General features: G+C 35.4%; 1 pseudogene; it reads right to left on the reverse strand.

Moving 5' to 3' along the window:
* Positions 1-6,644: 6,644 nt before the first annotated feature.
* LOC107288046 overlaps positions 6,645-13,175 on the reverse strand; it is a 10,392-nt pseudogene continuing 3,861 nt past the window's right edge.

Here is a 13,175-nt window from a genome sequence, read left to right on the forward strand (position 1 = left end):
ATTATTATTATTATTATTATTATTATTATTATTATTATTATTATTATTATTATTATTATTATTATTATTATTAAGATCAGGGTCCTCAATTATGGAGTTCTCTTCCCCCCCACCACATTCTGGTCCACACATCCATAAATGCATTTCAGATGGGATGGAAACCCTGTTTATTATGGCCAGCTAAGACTCTTATAAGGAAACCAACAGAGAGCAGCAAATCCCAGAACTGCCAGGCAATCCTGAGCAGCTGCAGGCAGAGGAGTTTACACCATTTGTCATCCAGGAAACACAGACGCCGCCTTTTTCAGGAAAAGGAGAGTCTGAGCTGCTACTCCCTGCCAGTGCAAGGGCTCACCATGTGCAAAGGAGAGCAGAGCAAAGGTGCTTTGTAGGCTTCATGCAAGAAAGGAGCCTTGTCTTTCCAAATAAGCAACACCGGAGTTCCTTGTATTTAATAAGAGCAGAATGTTCAAACCTCTCCATTGGCAACAATTGCTTGTTAACCTAGATTCCAGGTGCCTTAATTCTTGTCTTGAAATCTTGTGACTGTGATTCTGGACCTAGATTGGCTGATGACAAACAATTGTGTCCGCTGTTTTGGATTTGGAGTCTCTCTCAAGGGAAGCTTGCTTGACCTCTGGGGACTTGATTTCTCATGTATGTGTGTGTGTGTATGCTTGTGTATTTACACGCACCTTTCCTTTCTCCCTTGTTCATTTGCTTGAAAAGTTCCTAATAAAGTTTTCAAACCTCCCTATGTGTTTATGAGTGTTTGGACTGAGACAAGACATTTATTCAGTGAAACAGACTGATTGGAGGAACTGGGAAGGAAGTAGTTGTGAGCATATGCTAAGAAAGGTAGTAGAAATTAATTAATTAATTAATTAATTAATTAATCTTATTAGTTAACTTTAGCTTTAATAACTGTATAATATTTGCATTGTGATTATGTATATATTATGCCACATGTTAAATGTATTCTTCCTATATTTTAAATACCAAATAATGATTATTTATTTTTACTGTGGTTGGATTGCATCCTGATGGAAAGGGATATTATAAAGATAAAAATGTATGTTTGCTTGCTTGGTCTGACTTTTGAGGGCCACCCAGGATGGACATTATAGTACCAACACAAACTTTGTAGTATTGTTGTACTCGCTAACACAGTTATTTTGTATTTTAATTTAACTTATTTTTCTCATTTTTAAATGTTAATGGTTTATCAAACCATTGCAGACTGGAATGGAGCTTGATTGATAGCTTCTAACATTCCTAAACTGAAAAGATAAAATCTGTTTTTGTTCCCCAAAAACAAAATAGGATGGGACCACGTTTGCTTTAACAGGATGTCTAGAATTGATCTTCTGATAAGAGAAATCTTGTTAGTGCTAATTGATACCTGGTTTGTCTCTCCATGAACTCAGAACAACCTTATGATTTTTTTTCCTCATTAACGTCATAAATTTTATGCACCTGTTTTCATCAGATTTCATTTAAATAAATATGTTGTTAATATGTTTGACTCCATGTAACTGATTTTCTATGGAAAAGGAAGTTACTTTTGTCCTTGTACTTTTTCCTTTTATCTATCAACTCTAGAAGGACTAAAAGCTGAGAATCAAGGTTTCTTCTTTGAATGAAAGGAATCCTTTTGAATCAGAACACTCTGAAAAAATTGTAACGAAATGATCTTTCTATTTGAGATGGTTTCAATGGAAAATGTTCGTGCCAAGGCATGAGCCTAGAAGCCATATTTTGGCCCTCACTTTATCAAGTCTGGTCTTCTATTGGATTATCCTGTATCACAGAAAGATGCTTTCTGTCTTACAAGAGTCCTGCTGCAACCACAACATCTTGCAATCATGCATTTTTGTTATTTTGGGTCCCTGGTTCTTTTATCCTATCCATGAATTCATCCCACAGTTCTGATTTAGTCTTCATACCAATAATTGGCTGGATTTCTCTAATCTTCCCACCCTTCCAAAGGTGTCCACAACTAAAGTCCAATAATAATGCAAATCTTTTCAAGAAGTTAAGTACTGGACCTAATCAGTACTTGCCCACATGGCAGAGTCTTTCCAAAGAGTTTTACACTTTCAGCAATTTTAATCAAGAAAACAAGATTGAATGGGAAAGTATCAAATTAAATAAATGAAAAAAAAACGTAATTCCATTGTTTGGGTTTTTATTGTAGGAGGAAGACAAATCTTGCATTATCTATATGCAGTTCACATGTCTTATTTCTGAAAGAGACATACCTCTAGATAATATAACAGGGGTTCCTTATCTGGGGAAGACTTGAAATATGTCATGCTTTATCATGGATATCTTCATAGCTAATTCAAATGTTTTTGAAGTGGATACTTTAAGATTTGCTGAGTAAGATTGTACATTCCACAATAAAATCTTCAATTTAGAGCAAAAATGCTACATATATATATACATACTCTTAAGCAGGAGATAAACATTGATACAAACTAATAAAAAGTGAGAAAAAAAGAAAGAAAGAAACTGATGAGAAAGTAAAAGTACAAAGAAGATAAAATTAAAAAACAGAAAAGAAAAGACACAATAAGTAGCTTTTGATTATGTAAATTAAACATTTATAAGTACAATATTAATTTACCCCTTACTCTATGGTCTCTTCTTTCTATAACACTACATAACAAATTTCAATTTAATTTTTGTTCCTTGGTACAAAATGTGTTTTCCTAATCCCTCATGCCTAAAATAAATAAAAAATAGTTATTGTTCCACAAAAACTTTTATTTTGTGGTCAGGACAATGATATTTTGAAATTTATCTTTTTTTGAGAACATTCTCAATTCACATTCAATGCTGAGTAGACTTCCTGAATATTCTTGAACTGTGAGAACTGTCCAAAAGTTTCTAGAATTAGCCAGAATTTTCTAGAACTTTCTGGAATCTTTTAGAACTTTCTAGCACTTGCTGGGTCTATCCTGTAGTATCCATAGACGTATAAAAGTAGAAGTGCCTTAAACCAACATTTTAGTTTGTCTAATTGCTGAGTAAGAGAATAGTGAATAGCAATATTTGATTTAGATGGCATCAAAAAGTTACTTGCACTCAGCAGATACATTTTGCTACGTGTGAGGACAATTTTTCAAGACGAGTGAAAAAGTAGTTTGTGAAAGCGTCTGTTACGATTTGCGAGGTGTACAAAGCATACTTCAGCATGCCTGTCAGGGATCAAGAAAAATCCTCGGCATCTCATTTCACATGCCTACACTGCAAAAAAAACTCTTGAAGACAAGATGAACAATTGCCACTTGCTAGATGGAATTTCGGATGTTTTTAAGAAGAAACTGGACAGCCATTTGTCCGAAATGGTATAGGGTTGCCTGCCTGAGCAGGGGTTTGGACTAGATGACCTCCAAGGTCCCTTCCAACTTTATCATTATTATTATTATGTACATTTTATGCCCTGTGGTAATACCTTGCACAATATTAGGTAATGTGTATAATATCATTTTTTTAAAATTTATTTATATAATTCTGCTATGTTTACCAGCTGGTACAGGGGAAAAAATAGAGCCATAAAGTTTGCTATCCCAAGAATTTGGCAGGAACCGACTTCCCTCTCAAGCAACTGCTACTTCTGCATGGTGGATCACCTACTATCATGTATCCAGACATTCCATCATCCATCATCGTGGTACCACACTACCCTGTTCCCTGTTCCCACTCCTCAGAAGAGCGATAAACCATCTTCAGGAGCGAGAAGTAAGTCAGATAGTGAGGAAGATATTGCAGATACAGATTACAATTTCACAGATGCAGCTGAGGAGAGAAAGCCATACTTCCCCAACCAGAAAGACTTCAATGATCTGATCAGAGACCTTGGTCTTATCAAATCCCATGCTGAGCTTCTGACATCTAGGCTCAAGGAGTGGAACTTGTTGGATGAAAGTGTGCAAGTCACAGATCAGAGAAAGTATCACCAACATTTTATCAACTCCTTCAGTCAGCAAGATGGGCTGTGCTTTTGCAACAATGTGGCTAGTCTATTCGAGGCTATAGGAATCACAGGTGATTGGTGCCTATACAAAAACCTCAAAGTTATTCTGCTTCATAACAGGAACATGTACTCATTTCTCCCTAAGGCTCATTCTGTGCACCTCAAAGAGGACTACACCAGTGTCAAGATGTTGCTGAGTGTCTTGAAGTATGATGACTATGGCTGGGAGGTCATTGGAGACTTCAAAATGGTGTCATTCCTGATGGGCCTCCAAGGCAGTCTCATGAAGTTTGCTTGTTTTCTTTGTCTCTGGGACAGCCAGGACACTAAGGTGCACTATCACAGAAGAGACTGGCCACAGCAAACTGAGTTTTCTATAAGGAAGAGTAACATATAGCCACTGGTAGACCCTCAGAAGGTGCTGATGCCACCAATTACAAGGCTGAAAACTATGCTGGTTCAGACTGTCATAAAGAACTAAGCCAAAATGGGATGCAGAATGTCCCTCAAAGTCCATATCCTTAATGCTCATCTTGACAAATTCAAGGGGAACATGGGTGCTTACTCAGAGGAGCAAAGTGAGTGTTTTCACCAGGATATACTGGACTTTGAACCTTGTTACCAATGACAGATTAATGAAAACACGATGGGGGGTTATGTTTAGGGGCTTCTTAGATAAAGTAATTTGCAGTATAACTTCAAATTTAGAAAATCTACTTATTTTCAAAACTTTTGAGTGGTTTTGACTGTCTTTGTGTATTTGCCATGCAAATATATATTATTCTTTCTCTAGCTGCTTAAAAAGATTTTTAAAAATGTCCTACTTTATCTCTCTGTATATGAAACTTTTGTAGGCTGTGTTCACAAAATCAAAGTTTGTGATGAACATAGCTGTTTTTGCATAGGCTTTAGACGTAAGCAGTTGAAATATAATCCTTAGAAGCCAGGAACAAAAATGGTATTGCATAGTGTAATCTATTTTGTCTAATCATCAAAACCATAAATCACGCTCCCCCCCCCCGCATTGCTCAGAGTCATCTTGTAGGGAAGATGGGTGGCATAAATATTTCATAAATAAATAATAATAATTAAGCATAAGCTCATTTTTCCCATATCATGCAGAAAAGAAGTTTCCAGTCAGCAATTAATACAGATATTTTCTCTAATCAGAAATCAGTCTGGCCATTTCTGCAAATTCAATCATCTTCACCAACCATTCCTCCATTTTAGAAAAACCGAATCTTTCCATCTTTGCACATTTAATAATCTTGCTGTTCATGTCATATATAAAAACAAAGTTCCATGACTTTTTTCCAATTGTTTGTCAATCAGTCCCAGTAAAAAGCCCCTGGTTTCAATTGTAGGAGATTGTATCTTAATCTTTAAAAATTTTGAATTTAATGTATCTATTTTAATCCAAAATTTTCTGGATTTTTTGCAATTCCATTAAACAAAGTCCTTTTTATTGTTCACTTTTCCAAAATAAATTCATAAATTCTAGACAATTTCTCTGATGACATAAACCAAATATACATTATTTTATAAGAATTCTCCTTAGACTTATAATGTACTATATTTATAAATGTCATTCTTTTCAACCCCACATTTTCCCATTGTCCCATCTGTATGTTAAAACCAAGATTTTTAACCCACTCTATCATATGTTCTTTTCCTTGTTCCCTATGTTCCATAATTTTCAATAAAAATTATACATTTTAGCAGTAACATGTTCATCATTTATAGACAATTCCATTTCAAACTCAGTTTTACAATGTTCAAAAACATGAATTATCTACTTTAAATTTTTAGATTTAAAACCACTATCAAGCATATATTTCAGCCACCAGATCTTCGGTATTTTTGTGTTACATTCATATTGATAAAATTCTAGTATCCCACAACCACTTAGTGTTTGATCATTGTTTCTCATCAATAAAATGCTTCTTGTGCTGAAAAAGTTGTTTTGGGCACAACCTGGATTTCTATCTATTCCACATTATGCACCGTGGTGGAGCAGTAGTTAGAATGCAGTACTGCAGGCTAATTCTGCTGACCAGCAGTTCGGCACTTCGATTCTCACTGACTCAGGGTTGATTCAGCCTTCCATTCTTCTGAGGTCAGTAAAATGAGGACCCAGATTGTTGAGAGCTGACTTTGTAAAATGCTTAGAGAGGGCTGTAAAACAGTCTGAAGTAGTATATAAATCTATGTGCTATTGCTAAGAGCTACTACTATTCTCAGTATGGGATAGCTAAGCCTTTTCAAAATCTACATTAGCTCTAATTTTATGGTACTGTCTAACCCAAATCTCAGGTTATATCCTTCTAACTCCAAAAGCCTTTTATTGCTTTCATAAAACCAAACAACATGTTGCAAAATACAACTTTAACACAGGTATTCCCATAGATAAGAAAATAATACATTTGCAGAGAATTCTATTCCATCACACTTTCCTGAACATGGAAGTCTAATGATTAGGCAAAAATATCCATTAGTGCTGCAGAAAAAAGAAGAGGGGAGGGGAAGGAATTATACCTATACCTATCACTCTGCCCAGAATATTTAAGAAAAGAAAACCATGGTAACTCCTCAGTATTAACTACCTGTAATAAACATTTATTGTTTGTTTCCAATTTCTAGGTCACCTGTCAAAAAGAAGGCATTAGAAAATTGTCATGTTTTGAAAACCCTCATAAGTGAAAGGAGGAATAATGGGCAGACATGAAGCTATTTTTGCCAGACATGTAAGTTGGTTGACCTCACAGGAAGCGGGGTCCTGCAGGTGGTTGAAATAAACACTATCTGGAGAATACATGGAAGGGTCATCATCAAAATAATTTTATGGTTTCAAGAAGAAACCAACTACATTTCCAAGGGTTGCAGTACTGGGTATGTCCTCCCCATGTAGAATATGAAGAAAACTAGCATTGATCCAAGCAACCAGATCCTGTGAAAGGGAAATAGACAATATCATTGTGGTATCTTAGATAAAATACCTATTAAAAGGAAAGATGATGGAGTAGATTCAGAGTTTGATAATTAAAGTAGCAGATGAAAAATTGTTTAGTAAAATCTGGGGATAATCTGACAGCATGACTTTATTCTTGCCTACTCAGAATTCAAGATGTATAGAAATGGAAAACTGGAACACAACATTGTTAGAAAAGACTTTATATCCATTCTGCAAAATTTTATCAGCCATGGTATTAAAAAGCCATTTTAAAAAAAATGCAAAATATAAGGCATAAATTCCATGCATACATGTTTGCTTCAAGTTTCCAAGGTCACTATACCTCAGTTAACAAAAAATGCAAAGAGGAAAACTGAGGCCCAGTACAGGAGAATTTAAGTTGCCCACTGAGCAAGCATCAGAAAGATTACTACATCTGGTTTTTTTTTTCCCTAAAGAGAAAGTGCTTCTGAAAACCTTTAAGCAAGCTTTGGGTGACAGTCTAACAGGCTATCTTCCTATACCGATGTCTTCCAAATAAATTTGACTTCAACTCCAATGCATTTGGGCAGCACCAGATTGAGAGATAATATTCTGCAAGGTGCTTCAGTGCTAGGTAGGATTCATCATTACTTACTTCATTGACAATACTCTCATTGTTTATGAAGTCAGCAAAGGCCACGGGATGTTTCCATGGGTCAACCTGATTGTAGACAGTGGTGCTGAAAGGTTCATTTTCCTTCCTCTTTGTAACAGCCCTCTTATAACTAAAAGGGAAAACAAGAGGAGTTGCAGAGATTGAGATTTATTTATTTATTAATACTATTACTATTGCGATTATTATTATTGATTGTCTCCAGAAAATCTGACCATCTGGATCCGATAGCCTTGCTCATGGCCCCACTTGTTTGTGCTGTTGGATGCAAAATAAAGGTATCTGGGCATGTTGTCATGGAGACGGAATGCTGCCTTGTTCTCAATGTTCAAAACTTTTCTAATCATTTTCATTCAATGGATCTTATGTTCTGGGCTCCAAGGGGCCTGCAAGGTCTCAAAAGCCATGTCATTTCCAACCAGGGTATTTTTCACACCTCAGAAAGAAAAGAGGTAGAACAATTAGTATTTGAGTAGCTGTTGATAAATCAAAACATTTTTGTTGCATTTTCAGTTTCTTAAAATCAAACTTGTTTGTGGAATAAATGTTTGCTAGCAAAGTGATGAAATTGCTATAAGTGCATGTATAATTAGTTTTCCAGACTGAATATGATACAAATGTAAAAAAAACACTGCAAATATTAGTACACAAAACAAAACAAAACAAAAATGATATAACTGAATTAGAGATTAGGCATAACTAAAATATTTCAGATAATTGTTTATTAGAACAAATCATTCGGTGAGGTTATTCATTCTCCTTTACTTATTTTCTAATATTTAGTTGAAACAAGGTGGGAACATATTAGCTTTTTGTCTTTTAAAAATATATTTGCAAGTTAGGTAACACAATCTCACACCTTTCCTTGACAATGTCTTTGCATATTAGCATAGAGAGATTTTCTGAGTATTCATCTTCTCTATTTGGGAAGGAATCTTGATTAGAATTATGTAATTCAGGACCATTATATCCATGCATACTCTTATACCTTGCCTTGGCTCAAGAATTCAGCTCTCTCCAGTTTGTAATCTTAATACGAGATTCACTTCTGTCTCCAGAAATAATGTAGAGAGTCTTTATGCGCTCACTGAAACTCATTGAAAAATTCAAATCCAAATGTTTGCACATGTAATTGAATTGAGTGTACTCTTGAAGACGCCAGGACTGTATATAGTATTTTGGAGTAATTTGAAGAAAGCTATGGTAATGATATTATTGGATTTACACTACAATTTTTATATATTGTCTGCATTAGCATGCAATTAGACCACACCACTAATGAAGATCAATGGTGTTAAATAAGAGCCACACAATGTGTGTCCTATCCTAATAGGAAATACATGAAACTTATAAAAGAAATAATTATATATGCTTTAATCATTTCTATTTTGTTGTACATAGCAAGACTTTATGGGATCAATGTCTGGAAAGCAGCAGCATTTAAAATAGTCAGTGTTAAAAATAATATGGCAGAGAGAATGTGTTTATGTCCCAAAGAAACAGAAATGCACCCAAGAAATATTATGAAATAATTATTGGAAAATACTAGATAGACATGCAGCTCCACCCTGTGGCAAATATATGAATTATATGTGGCACATTTTCATGAGGTATTTTCAGGTCTTCCTCTAAATCTTCAAAGCAGTTCAAGTTAGCCATTGCATCTTGCTGGATCAGAAACAAGTGAGTGAGGAAATACTCTAAAAAAGATTTCTAGTTTTATTCCTCTGCCCTGAAACCAGCTACCAGTTCCAAATCCACCTAAAAACAACCAATTTTCAGATTCACCTTTAAGTGAATTGACATCTGCAAATATTTCAAAAGTGTTGATTCTAGAACTATTTTATATATTCAAGCTCCAGAAATATATGAAGACATAATTACTGTAAGTTTGATGCATGATATCTTGCTGAATAGCCACTGATTTGATTTTATTGTTATTATGACACTGCATATTGTATTTAAATTAGGTTGTTCTAGGAGCCCAATAGTGAAATAAATAAACTTGATATTAAAAAACTTTATCTTTCTTTAGTCTTGGACCAATAAATAAAACAAAAAAATCACAATTATAATAAAAGCAGAAATTAACAATTCTGAAAAATCTTTTCTCCTAAATTGTTAAAGAACATTACCAGCATAAAGTTTTGTTCCGCACCTGTTGAAAACATATTGTTGAGTCTTTCTTCATTATAGCTCTCACAGATATTAGAACAGTTGTGAGAAAGCAGATTGAGGCAAAGAATCTATAATTTTATTGAAAATTACAAATATTTTTTCCTATTTACCACCAATATCCAAATCCACCTTGAAATGAATATTATGGATGTGAATTGTTCCCAGCACTAATTCTTGCACTCTATTGCCAAAGTCTTTGGTATCACCAAAGTAAAAATCAAATATAATGTACCCGCTGGCATGGATCCGAACACCAACAGCTCCATTTTGGTGGAAAATAAAATCCCAGACAAAGTCATAGTTGCCAACTGTAGATATGGTTCAGAACACCAGATTTGAATCTGCCAACCCTCCATAAAAAGGAGACTGGATGCTTTCATAATGTCGTCGTATGGGTAGCTCAGCATTCTGCTCAAAGATGCAGATAGCATTTTTATGGCTAACAGGTAATGAAGTACCATAAAAAAGTGCAAGTCCAAGTAACTGGATAAATAATGACAATCTAGACTCTGGGTGAGTGGAAAGATATGGGATCCAAGTCCAAAACTGGCATCCATGTATCTGATCAACATGGATTTAGGACTGTTGGAGCCATAGATAGCACTTGCTTCTTGCAAACTTAACTCATAGATTATTCTTTCTCCATTAAACATGACATCAAAGATACGTGGACCCCTGCTTGCATCAATTCCAAATGCAAAACTCCATCTCAGAAAAGTGACATGGTTATTGCGAATCGTATAGCATGGTCCACAAGGTTCATACTGCAAAGGGCCTGGAACTTTGGTGGCACCCTCTGCTTCAGTGATGAGTAACCCCCATCAGGAGGGGCTTCTTTAACCTTGTCTACTCTAACCTTTCCCATATTGAATTGTCTCTCAAGGTCTTCGAAGTATTGTCCATTATAAAACACTTTGATTTACCTTCCACTCAGAAACATCCAGGCTACAATGATCCACTTGGACCTCAAAACCAACTGGATGCAAATAGTGGAAATGGCTCACCCACATTTTGCGATCTCCTGATTATAGCCCAGGTGGCATTTGACTGCTATACTGAAGATTGCTTCCATTGTAATTTAGAACTTTTTGCATGAAATTTGGAGCCTTCAGGTATTCATTTCTCTTTAAGAAATCATGGATTTCACGAAACTCATTTCCCAAAATCATCCTTTGAGAATAAGGCAATTTCCCTCCATACTTTTCTACAGTGATATCTTCATGATATGTTGGTTCTGGAAGTGGACCCACCACAAATTCTGTCACATTGGGATCTGATTTCCAAAAAGGGCCACAGCCAGAGCTTCCCATGCTGGCTGAGATCCTTGATGATCTAGGAATTGTAATACTTGTGCTTTGGGAGGGAGTTGCAAGGTGATCATACAATGCAGTTGTCTGATGGCTTGGCTTGAGGTGTCTCCACCAGTGGCACTCCCAGGTTGGACTGTAAATACCTCTTTACTTGCATTATCTCTTCTGGAGTTAAATCTTGAAATATCTGGCTGCCAGCATCCTGACAACTTTCCTCTTGCCCCTTTTTCTGGGAAGAATTTTCACAATAAGTTGTTTTTTCTCCTCTATTTTGGAACACCAAGATTACAATGAAAATTATGGTGACGCCTATTGCTATGATAGAATAAATCACTTTGGAATTCATTTTCCCAAACCTATAAACAAAACATAGGGAAAGGTGTTTGCTAAATTAAAAAGGAAAGAATAAAAAGAAAGTTCATAAATTAAAAAATAGAAGAGAAAAGAAAGAAAAACTAAGATTATGTTAAAAAAAAGATGTGTCTCATCCCTCATAACAAATACAACAAATTTTAGTACCTTATCTTCTTCTCTTAAAATACAGTGAGTTCTTCTTCCCATATTCCATCTCTTATCTATGCACAAATCCTTAAAGCCTTGTCATTCATCGTTTTGTTGATCTTTCATGGTCAGCAAAAGTGCATGGAGTGTCACCAGAGATAACAGCACTTATCAACATCTTTAACCTTGATCAAATATATTCCTTCTTTTTACAGTCCTCTTAAGATCTTAATCTTTAATATCTTCAAATATTGCCATGATTTCTTTTCATTTTTTCTTTGCCCCTTCTCAGAAAATTCTTCAAAACTTTAAGAAGTCTGTTTTGTAAATCCAGTATAGGAAAGTTATGCAGGTTTGTTGCTTGTATATCTCTTTTAATTATTAAGGCTTCATTTCTATGTCCTATGTAACATCAATTTCCATATATTCTTGTAGCCTGCCAATTTTAATCCACTTTCAGGTCAGTCTCAGTCTTGTGTAGTTACTCTTCCATAATGACTCAAAACTGGGAACAACCAGATTTTATGTCATGCACAATTCAACAAGGAAAAAGAGAAAATTACCTATGTATGCAAAAAAAAATATATAAATGTATAATGACAGTTTACCAAGTTGTTCAGGCATTCTCTTCATTAAAATAAGTTTGCTGAGTTATTTAGATATTGCATTGACTGTGCTTGCAGAACATGCTAAACCAGAGATAGCAGCTTTGGGGGCTGATAACATCTGGGGTTTTGAGAACTTGCTGAACAGGCAAGATACCCTTTTATAAAAGATGCTGTGTAAGACTTCACGAGTTACAAATCACCAATAAATTATTTTTATTACCTCTGCTGCTTAACTCTTCCCTTTCTTTGCCTCATTTATTCATAGTTCCACTAACTTCATGAATGCTAACTTTTCTGGGTGGTTTTGTTTACTATCTCAAGAGGATAACTAGATGTGTGGCCAACATATATGAAATCCATATGAAATTATTTTGAATTGCTAGTGGGTTTGATACTTCATAGTGGTGAATAATGAACTTTGTAAAAGGAAAAAAATCTCTATATTAATTTCTGGGCAGTTGTTTGATCGAGCTTGGTAATTTGTCTGCAAACATTTCGTCTCCATTCGGGGGGACATCTTCAGTGTGCTTTGAATTGTGCTTGTCTGTCAGAGCACTGGCCTTTAAATATCTTTTTGTGTGATGTAAATTGGTGTGGGTATTATTTGTCCAGATGTTGCTGAATCATGGTATGGTTTCGGGCTGTTTGATTGGCTGGTTGTTGTTGCTGGGCCATAGTCCTTGGTGTTTAAGTATTGTAAGTGTAATGCAAATAAATGATGTTTGTTTGTTTGATTGCCTCTGAGTCATGGTCTGGTTTCGGGTCTGGTTTTGGATTGTTTGGATGGATGGTTGACGTTTCGATGAAATCACATTCATCATCATCAGGCTTGTGCTTTTAGCTTTGTGCTTCTCAGTGTAATATGAAATGTCTGCTGTTTCTTTCTTTTAACTGCCAGTGGGGTTTGAACTGAGGGGGCGGGGACTTGGTCGTGTTCTGAATGGGTGGACGTGTGCTCTGATTGGTTAAGGAACTTGGCTGCGCTCTGATA

Source organism: Protobothrops mucrosquamatus, unplaced genomic scaffold (assembly GCF_001527695.2).
Source record: "Protobothrops mucrosquamatus isolate PMUCROS unplaced genomic scaffold, P.Mucros_1.0 scaffold470, whole genome shotgun sequence".
Lineage (NCBI taxonomy): Eukaryota > Metazoa > Chordata > Lepidosauria > Squamata > Viperidae > Protobothrops > Protobothrops mucrosquamatus.